Raw genomic sequence first — 11,283 nt, 5'->3', positions numbered from 1 at the left:
GTGCCCGGGATGGAGCAGCAAACCCCCCCCCCCGCCCTCCACCCCCGGGGGGCCCTCCGTCTTTTTCCTTTCTTTCTTTCTTTCTTTCTTTCTTTCTTTCTTTCTTTTTTTCTCTTTCTTCCCGGCCCCCCTCCCTCTCTTCTCTCTCACTCCATCTGTCCTTTATTTCTTTTTTTCTTTCTTTCTTTCTTTCTTTCTTTGTCTTTCTTCCTGGCCCCTGCGGGGTTGGACCCGGCCTCTGTCATCCATCGCTGAGGTTACCTCCACCTCCAGCGGTCTACATGCCCTCAGTTGAATGGAGCAGAGCAGTGGTCCCCTACCTTTTACCTCTCCTCTCTCATTCTCCCCTCTTTCTCCCTTTCCTCACTCTCTCTCTCTTTCTCTCTTTCTCCCTCTCGTCTCTCTCTTTCTTTCACTCTCTCCCTCTCTCTCTCTCTTTTCCCCTCTCCTCTCTCTCACTCCCCCCTTTCTACCTCTCTTCTCTCTCACTCCATCTTTCTTTCTTTCTTTCTTTCTTTCTTTCTTCCTGTCTTTCTTTCTCTTTCTTTCCTTCATTCTCTCATTCCTTCTTACTTTCATTCTTTTCTTTCTTTCGTTCATTCTTTCGTTCTTTCTCTCGTTCTTTCTCTTTCTTTCCTTCGTTCTCCCATTCCTTCTTTCTTTCGTTTTTTCTTTCTTTCGTTCTTTCCTTCTTTCTCTCTTTCTCTTTCTTTCTTTCATTCTCTCATTCATTCTTTCGTTCTTTCATTCTTTCTCTCTTTCTTTCTTTCATTTTTTCTCTCTTTGCTTCATTCTTTCTTTCTTTCTCTCTTTCTTTCTTTCTTTCTTTCTTTCTTTCACCCCAGCTGGTCAAGGCAGATGACCATCCTCCAGGAGTTTAGGTCTGCTCCAGCTTTTCTTCCTTGTTAGAAGGAAGTTTTTCCTGGCCACTATCACACTAAGTTTTTGCTCCTGGAGGATTCTGTTGGGTTTTTGTAGATTAGCTCAAAAGTCTAGTTTACAACAAATTGGTTTGATTTGGTCTGATTTGGTCTAATTCGGTCTGATTTGATCTGATCTGATTTGGTCTGATTTGATTTGGTCTGATTTGATCTGATTTGGTCTGATTTGATTTGATTTGATTTGGTCTGTTTTGATACTAATTCCAATAAACTGCTTAAACTTCATCTTTTTCTCCTGTGTTTTGTTTGGTTACTTTAATTGTGCATGTCATTTCATGAGTGGATTGGACCTCACTGATCTAGTGGTTCGTAGTGGAAGACAGTGTTTAACTCCTAGCGGTTCTTTCCATACTTTTGAGTTTGCCTTTATATAACACATCAAAAATGTTAACCACATTTGTTATATATTTTTCAGCACTGTTTCACCTTGATGATATGATCATTCCTTTGCACTTTACCTTATTTAACATATTGGACCCAATAATACACAAAAATAGTAGGATACAATTTGAAAAAACTCTATACTATTTATTACAAAGAAATTCCTAATCATGGTCTCTCATCTGTTTTCGAAGTTGAAAGAGTAAAGCAAGTTTGTCTATGAACATATAAAGGTGTCTATCTATTAATCATATCTCCAGGTTTTCATGGTGTATTAATCTCAAACAAAAACCTTTTATCTTTTCTCACGCTTTGATCACCCTGGAGGGTTAAAGAGCAGAGTTTAAGTGTTTGTTAAGGCGTCTACCACAAACTGTAGATTTAGAAACTGTACATTTAGTGTTCATGTGTAAACTGGTGAGTAAGGAAGTAGTTAACGCTACTGTAATAGTTGGAAAAGCTCTTCCAATATTTAACAACAACTGTGTCTTTTCATGACACTGTTTGTAAAATGTTGGGTGGTATAAGCCCTCACAGGTTGGAATAGATCATTAAGGATCAGTTCATTTGGAGAAACATGAGACAGAAACAGGATGAACAACTGTGGTCTGAAAAGGAACTTTGAAAAGTCCAATGTCTGACTAAGAAGTAGAGGAAGAGAGAGTAAGTATAAAGTTCTATACAATAGAAATAGTCTAAGAACTCCAAAACATATGATATATGATGTGGTATGTGTGATAGGACTTTGTTCTATTTCACTACTGAGGCTTTTACAAAACAGAAAACTGGACTCATTTGTGGAAGCACCCAAACTGAAAGGCTTAACTGAGTTATTCCAGGATGTAGCAGCTATTTGTCATCAAAATTAAATCAACTTAAAGGTGACTGACCTTAAGACTGTAACATAACTCAAATAACCACTAGATGCACCATGGGTTTGTGGTTTACGCAGTCAAAAATACAATGTCCATATCATAGATGTCGTTCAAGTGGTTTATTTTCAAGATTTTACAGGAAAAACAACAACTAAGGTCTTCTGTGCTGTCTATCCTGCTCATCCTGTCTGACTGTCTGATAAAAAACCATAGGCCCACCCAGGTGCATGCTGGTCTAACTTTGTGCTCCCTATTTATACTGACGCACCCACGGTCTAAACCAATAAGAAAACACTAAACAAAAAGGTGCAAAATACCAAAGAATGAAAACAATAACCTTAAAAACTAAACAAAAAAACTAAACAAAAAATAAACAATTAGCAAAAAAATACTAAGTTAGTAAACAAAAAAGGTAAATTAACTTTAAACAGAAAACTAAACCGACAAATAGCTCCTACACAGGAGATGATTTCTTTTTAGTTCTTGTTAAAACTTTAGAAGACGTTTCACTGAAATTCAAGAAACTGAACCATGAAATATCTGTGAAAAATCCATCAGTGACAAATAAGCACTGGCAAAATGAGCAGCTCAAAGATGTCATATATTTAATATATTTTAAAAGCATGCAGTAGATATGTTAAATAGTGAAATTGATGGGGTTTTTTTTTTGTAGTTTTGCATTATGTTGAACTTTTCCGTCCTTTCTATACTGTCTGGTAGTATAATTAACATGCTGATCTGAAAGAATGATTTCTTTTATTGATGTGAAAGAAGCAAAACAGAGTGTATTCAAAGCCAGAGGTGCTGGTGAGTTTCCTGTGGTCACATTAGAAAGGTTGGATGGGTTCAGTTTTGGTCTGGTTCTCCTGTTCATCAACCAGCACTGCTCCTCCTCCACAGCAGGGCAGTGTCCAGTAGACCTTCATGTGGATGGACTTTTCTTCTCCAACAAGAACCTACAGGAAAGAGGCAGTGAAGATTTATGTTGGTGTTTCCACTCTTTTTCCTTAAACAGACTTATTTCCATATCACAGTTAATTCCACAGGTATTCAGAGGCTTCCAAACATTTTTTCCAATAGCGTCTCTTTTACCCACCTTGAATATCAAGTTTTTTCCAGCTCCAATCTGAGCCCGATAATAAATTGCCACAGAGGTACCAAAAATCTACACTGAAAAAAATAAATAAATAAATAAATAAATGGAGTGCCATTTACTTACTTAAAAAAACCTAGGCAACAATTTCCACATCGAAATCCTAAGTAAATTTTTCTTTAGAAATTCCTAAATAAAGATTACTTGCTAGTAACCATTACTAAATCAAACATACTCAAGTACATTTTACTAGCATATGTAGTCCTTCAACAAAAGATCCTTCCGAGTAAATTTCACTTAAGAACACTTTCGCATGTCACAAAAACCCAGTAAATTATAATAATGTTTTTCAGTTTATTTACCGAACTTTTTTTTTGCTTTATTTCAAGAATTATTTAAGTAAAATTAACAAAGTATTTACTGTTTTTACCTCTTAAAAATGTGATTATATTCCATTCTTAATATGTCTACTTTTTACTCAATAAAATGTTGTTAATTGAGGGCTTCAACAAATCATGAAATGAAACACAAAATAACAGATTTTTTAAACAGTACCTTTTATAAACATACTCTCATGGCAGAGGTGAAAATATCAGTGCTTCCAAATGTTCTTGGAAAACCATGACAAGTTTTTTTTTTATTACATTACATTACATTTGACTTATTAATATATGAAGTATTGAAAGACAAAGGGTACCCACACTTTAGACTGGTACTGCTTTTCATAGGAATGATTACATATTATTTTAGTATTTTAAAGGTAACTTACAACAGTTCAATCTAACACTTCACAAAGTACAATTTTTACACAATCCTGCAGTGTGGTAATTGCTGCCATAACAAAACATATACCCGTTCAAAGCTATAACTATTAACAGATACAGTATCATTCCAACTCATAAAAAGGCGAGTTATTTTACAATTACGGTCAAAGCCAGTAGATGTTTTGCTGCCAAATGCAGAAGTGCAGTGCACCATGAGGATTCCTTTTCTCTTATGTTTTGGTCCAAAACATTATTTAACCAGAAATTTAAAAACCCTCATCCCTCTTTCACTTTCACCAGAGTCTGTCATGTCATTTTGGACCCTCAGATTATCCTCATGTATATGTTTTTAGTAGTGCTGGGCAGCGATTAAATTTTTAAATTACAATTAATGGCATGGATTTCTGCAATTAATCACGACTGATCACACAATTATGGAGGGGGGGTGGTTTGCCGGCATCAACAGTGTGTATTGCCTTTAAGTGATATTTCAGACTCAAAGTACTCCAGTGATAAAAAAACAATAATAATTCCACATTGCAGTGCTTACAAACAACTTTGTCCTTCTCAACCCCACCATCTGAAGACATTTAAAATGAAAATGTCCATGTAAAAGACCAGTACTTTTCTCCATGTTTATTTCCCCACCAGTTTATTTCTGGTTGTGAGTGACTGACATGAGTCTTAAGCCCACTAATAAGTACTAATATTAATAAGCCCAATAATATGTGATGCTCAGTTGTTAAAAGCAAACAAAGGGGGTCCTCTAGTGGTCGGAATAAATTGCACTAACGTATGTTTTGTCCTTGCGGATTTCCCGTAGCCAGTTCGGACAGAAGAAGGCACTGACACACGTTTCTTGCACTCTGTTTGTATGACCCGAAAAACGTTTACCTGTGAGTATTTTATGTCCAGTTGTTGTAAGAATGAGTAGTATGAAATATTTCTGATGTGAACTTTTGTTGCTGGATAAAAAGACGTTGTGAATCTTAAATTAATCTTTAAATGCTAATCGTTAGCGTGTCTATGGATTTTCCCTATTAAGTTAGCATCGAGCTAGCGGTCTTTTTTCCATTCAATTTAATGTATAATGCCATGTAAATGTACTAAGGCAATGAACACAGCTGAGATATATTTTTTATGTATGTTGCAGTTTTACAGTGAGTCTCAAGTAAAAGATTTGGAGAGAAGTTTTGGGCGTCTGGCTTTTCTTGGGAAACCTGTTGTTTATCTGCCGAGCTAATCGCTACACGCACACAAGCAGGGGCAGAAGAATAGGAGTTAGAATAAAACGGCATTAATGTGAGATTTAAAATATTGTCGGTGTTATTTAATGAATGCCTTAATGTGGTAATAACGCCTTAACTTGCCCTCCCCTAGTTTTAAGTTGATGTCAGTTTGGGAGTATGTGAATGTAAAACAGCGGTGCTAAAAAAACAAACGCTGCTTTAAACAAGAAAAATAAGGAGTAAGTTCACATACGCTGTCAAAACGTATCAATTAAAAACAGAACTTTGTGTACATAAACCCAGCACCCCCCTGTCACTTCTACTGAGTCATCCCACTGGAGTACAACCCAGAGGCACCTGTTCAGGTCCGACTGCAGCTGTATGAGCGCATGCGCACATATGTTTGCGCTTGTCCAGGATGTGAACCACTTTAATGATGCCTCTGTTGAAATGCTGGTCTTGGTCAGTTTAGTGAACATGGACAGTTGTTTTTGGACTTTAGTTTTCAGCTCTTTTACCTTCTCTTTACAGTGGCTGATTCCCACCGGAGAATCTCCAGAAAAGTTGCTGTGAACTTTGGTGAAATTCCACTCCACACTGTATCTTTTACCAACTGCCAGGCTCCGCCCACAGATCACACACACACACACACACACACACACACACACACACTTGTCTTTCACATTAGTCAAACAGAAGTTGGTGTCTCATTGTAGGTGAAAATAACTCCTGACTAAACTCCGCCCACATCGTTGTGTGGCTAAACCCACTTCCTGTCTGACATCTGGTTCATCCTGCTCCTCCTCCCGCCCCTCTCCAGTGTCAGACAGCAAACCAGCGCTAAAGTTTGATTGACAGTGTAGCGGCTATTTGTCATCAAAATTAAATCAACTTAAAGGTGACTGAACTTAAGACTGTAACATAACTCAAACTAGAAGCACTTGGAGAGCGCAGACCTCCGCCAAGGCTGATCAGTGGGCCCCCCCGTGGGCCCCCCCACCCCCGATCACCCCCAAAAGTTAATCATTTCTTCCTTATTCCATTTCCAACAAACCCTGAAAATTTTATCAAAATCTGTCCATAACTTTTTGAGTTATGTTGCACACTAAGGGACAGACAAACAGACAGACAAACAAACAAACAAACAAACCCTGGCAAAAACATAACCTCCTTGGCGGAGGTAACAATAACCATAAAAATGAAAAAAACATATATTCTAAATATTAAACAAACAAAAAATAAACAAAAGTTAAACAATTAGCAAAACAATACTAAGTTAGTAAACAAAAAAGGTAAATGAACTTTAAACAAAAAACTAAACCGACAAATAGCTCCTACACTCCGGCCCCTAATTGTGCACTTAGTCACAATTACACTCATAAACTAAATGGAGCTATTCTAACAATATCTGCGATGAGTGTTTCTTCATCTTCTTTCTGGACCTGAAAAAACAAGAACAAAGACAGAGAGGTAGACAGAGGAATAAGAGGTAGTGCAGATAGAGGTTTTTGTCCACAGCTGCCTCCAGCAGCAGGCAAAGCTTGGTCACTGGTCTCTCCAACACACTGGTTTTGGTCTTCAGTTGCACAGAGCGAACCAAGCCTCTGGCATCAGTGTTTACAGACAGAATTCTGCCCATCTGCCAGCATCCTCTGGGCGCAGTGGCATCTGCAACCAGGACAACATCTCCTGGACTTAGGTTTCTTCTTAGCCTCATCCACCTTTGTCTTTCCTGCATAAGTGGCAAGTATTCAGAAATTCATCTTTTGCAGAATAATTCAGCCATGTATTTTACTTGTCTCCATATTTTCCTCAGGTACAAATCCTGTTTTTCAAACAATCCAGGTGGTATGACAAGTTTGCCCTTTAAGGTCAAGATGTGGTTTGGTGTGATGGCTTCCAAATCATCTGGATCATCAGAGACTGTGGTGATCGGTCTGTCATTTAAGATGGCTTCAGCTTCGCCAAAGATGGTCTGCAGTGTTTCATCATCCACAACCTGCTGCTTAAGGATTGAGGTGAGAACACTTGTCACTGAACGAATCAAGCGCTCCCAAACACCTCCTTGATGTGAGGCTGCAGGCGTGTTAAAATGCCAGTTTATGCCATCTTGAGCCAAAGTTCTTTGGATTTTGTCCTGGTTTAAAGCACTCAGACTTTCTTTTAGCTCTCTGCTGGCTGCAACAAAAATGATGCCGTATCCCACTTGGCTGGCATCAGAGAAGTGAAGCTGTGCTGCAGCAAGACAGAAGGTTTTGGGCTTAACACACCGATCCACTTTAAACTCTGTCATTCTCTTCAGGTCTTCCAGCCAGCCAGACCATTGTTTGGAGTTTTGGGTGAACATCATCCCACCATCATCATCCCAGCCCAGACTTTTTCTACAAAGCTCCTGAAGTAGCAGCTTGGCAGTGATTGTGAATGGGGCAAGAAATCCTAGAGGATCATACAGTGAGCTCACTACTGACAGTATTCCTCTTTTCGTATGTGGCCGTTCATGTAGAGATGTTTTGAACTTGAACGTGTCATTTTCAGTGCACCACTGAAGTCCTAATGCTCTCTCCATTGGAAGCTCATCTCCATCCAAATCCATCTCCAGTATTTCCTTTGCTTTTTTATTGTCTGGAATAGTATGCAGCACTGCACGGCTGTTACTGAGCCACGTTGAAAGATGAAAGCCACCTTTACTGCAGAGGGCTGTCAAATCCTTGACCATTTTTATTGCATCCTCTTCAGTGGGGAGAGATTTAAGGCAATCATCCACAAAAATTGTGCATGATAGTACTGATGACTTCAGCTGGAAACTGTAGAGCATTGTCTTCTGCTGTTCTCCTTAAAGCATAGTTTGCCAAGCTTGGTGAAGAAACAGCTCCAAACAGATGTACTTTCATATGATATTCTTTTGGAGTCTGTGTGGTGTCACCTTCAGACCACCAGAGGAAGCGTAGAAAGTTCCTGTGATATTCTGGAACATGGACCTGGTGAAACATAGCTTGTATGTCTGCCATGACTGCAATAGGCTCTTGTCTGAAGTGAAGAAGAACTCCCACAACAGAGTTTGTCAGGTCTGGTCCTTGTGAGAGCTGGCAGTTGAGGGAGGTGCCCTTGTATGTTGCAGGACAATCAAAAACAACTCTCAGTTTGTTTTTCGTGGGATGGTAAACACCATGATGGGGAATATACCATACCCTTCCCTTACTGTTCATCATCTGGTCATTTGGCACAAGTTCAGCATATCCATTGCAGTTCATGTCCTCAAGAAATGTGATGTAATCTTGTTTGAATAAGCTGTTATTATCAAACTTCTTCTTCAGACTCTGGAGGCGCTGTTCTGCCACACAGCGGTTTTGTGGCAGGATGGGATTTTGCTCTTTAAAAGGTAAGTCTATACAGTAATGTCCATCACTTAATACTGCAGTATTGTCCATTATATTCATAAACTTGATGCCTTCTCTGGACATTTCCATTTGCTCCTGTGATGTTTTTTCATTGAAATCATGATTGTATTGTTGTACCAGCATGTGTTCTAGGTGTTCCACAGAAATCCTGTTGGCAGTGACAACAGAGCAGCCAATCTTACTCTTGTTTTCACCATGTAGTGGACCGTTAACGACCCATCCAACTCTGGTCCGAACAGCATAGGGCCCCTCATCCTGGCTGTTGATCAGCTCCCATGGCTCCATCACTTTGGCTGCATCTGTGCCAATAAGTAATTCAACCTCAGCATCAATGTCGTGGAGCTTAACATTTTGAAGGTATGGCCACTTCACAATATCTTCTTGCTGTGGAACAGTACTCTTTGAAACAGGCATAGTCTTTTGTGTCATTGTAGCGTGTGTGTGTGGGGGGGGGTGGAAGGCAGAACTTCTTTTTCATCAACACAAAAAAAATTTGACAACGCCACCCGGGGAAAAGGCCCCGGGACCTATCTCAATTTACCAAATGGCCGCGTAGGTGAAGACAAAGTAAGTCACAGGATGTGATTTATCACACACAATAAACTTTATTTTATAATAACACTTTTTTAAAAAATAGACCTATTTATTTTAGCAAAATTAAAATGCAATTATTAAAACATGACAATCAGAGAATAATAATTCAATAGGCAACACAACAACATAACAGCAAACAAGGCAACAACAAACAATGCAAGCAAATAAATCACAGCAAATATGAAAAACTAAGCAAATAAGGAAACATGCAAAGCAACGACAGTAAAATCACACAAAGCAATTAAGCAACAAATAACACACGCATGCGAGTTCACTCACCCTACATGCAAAATAAATCCAACTATAAAAAAAAGAAAAAGAAAAAAAAAAGGGCAGAAGGAATTAATTAACCTCTGATGTCGTTTTCACATGCGCACGCCGGCTGTAGCGCAACGGCGTGCGCGTGCACCTGACGCACGGTTGTAACGACTGGGGTCCAAAGGATGGTATGCAGTGTAGGGACCCCCGTAGACTCACAGACGGGCAAAACAACGGCACTTCCCAAACAAAGGCAGCGGGTATAAGCCAGGCCAACGCTGCAGGTCCTGGATGGAGATGAAGGTTTTAATCATCAGCCACACCAGAAACCATACAGGGTCGGGTGTGTGCGCCTTACCTGTTGGCGAAAACACATGCACGTGCGGACTGCAGGAAGAGGGGGGACGCCACGGGGAAACCACGGCTAAATCCCAGCAACAGCCTAGGACCCGGAAATAATTTGGTGTAAGCGCTGGTATGCAGCTCAAATCGACTTAACGAGGCGACCTACCGGAGAGGGAATCACGGCGACCCAAAGCCGGCCGCACGCACACCGGCTGGAGAGCAAACAAAGGAGGAGGTGCGTGGTAGCCACACGGTAGTTACTGGAACAGCTCTGGCTGGAGATCAGGTACAGAGCAAAGGAGCAATAAAGCCCCAACAACCACTGGTCTGTACACGCTGCTCCTCTGAAACCCACCTGAGACTGAGTGGCTGCGTGGACTACCCACTATGCCTTATAGGCTCTGTCGGTGCCACTCACTAATCACCAAGCAGGTGCGCACCGACATGCCACATCATGACATCTGGAAGCTCAATAAAGTCATTTTTATCAAGAGCAGCAACTTCAAGACCAGAAATTATATTTGTATTCACAATGTTTTTATGTCCCATAGTTCTTAGCAAAATATTTGCTTTCTTTCCTTCGACATTTAATTTTCTTGACAGGCTTTCTGTGCAAAATGTGCCCATCCTGCCTGGGTCTAAAAAGGCATATGTGTGTACAGATGCATTTGTTCTTTGGCTCCTGACTCGCACAGCGACAATAGACAGAACTGAATGATCTTCAACAACTAAGGCCTTTTACGATGTGTCTCCTGCTCATCCTGTCTGATCTTCCGAGTGACTATGTCTGTCTGTGACTGGTAAAAAAAACATAGGCCCACCCAGGTGCATGCTGGTCTATCTTTGTGCTCCCTATTTATACCCAGGTACCCACGGTCTAAACCAATGAGAAAACACAAAACAAAAAGGTGCTAAATACCAAAGAATGAAAACAATAACCATAAAAATCAAAAAACATATTCTAAATATTAAACAAAAAATAAACAGTTAGTGAAAATTATTGTATTTATCATCCATGATCCGTAGGGATGAGGGAGTGATATTATAATGAATAAGAAACAGGGGAGTGGAGAAGGAGATGATTGACTTTAGCAGAATATATGAATAAAGTACTAACCAGTAGAGAAGTCTCTTTTGTTAATTTTGTTTCAGGAGACCTGGTGAAATCAGACCCAGTGGTAAAACCAGGACTGTGGGTCCTCATTAAAGGGAGAAGGAGAACAGCTGGACCAGTTTGGAGCAGAAGGGTCCATTTCAGATTGTTGAAAATTACAGAAAGGACGACCTGGGTTCACCTCTCACACTGTGAGAGTCACACTGACAATTGGGTGATTTGTCCACCTGGCGACTGTGGGGAAGTTCTGGGCTACAAAGGGGATCCCTTTAGATAGATAACAATTAGGGG

This window comes from Sphaeramia orbicularis, chromosome 20 (genome assembly GCF_902148855.1).
Source record: "Sphaeramia orbicularis chromosome 20, fSphaOr1.1, whole genome shotgun sequence".
NCBI classification, from domain to species: Eukaryota; Metazoa; Chordata; class Actinopteri; order Kurtiformes; family Apogonidae; genus Sphaeramia; species Sphaeramia orbicularis.
The sequence above is the reverse complement of the archived record's forward strand: the minus strand, read 5'-3'. Positions refer to the sequence as shown.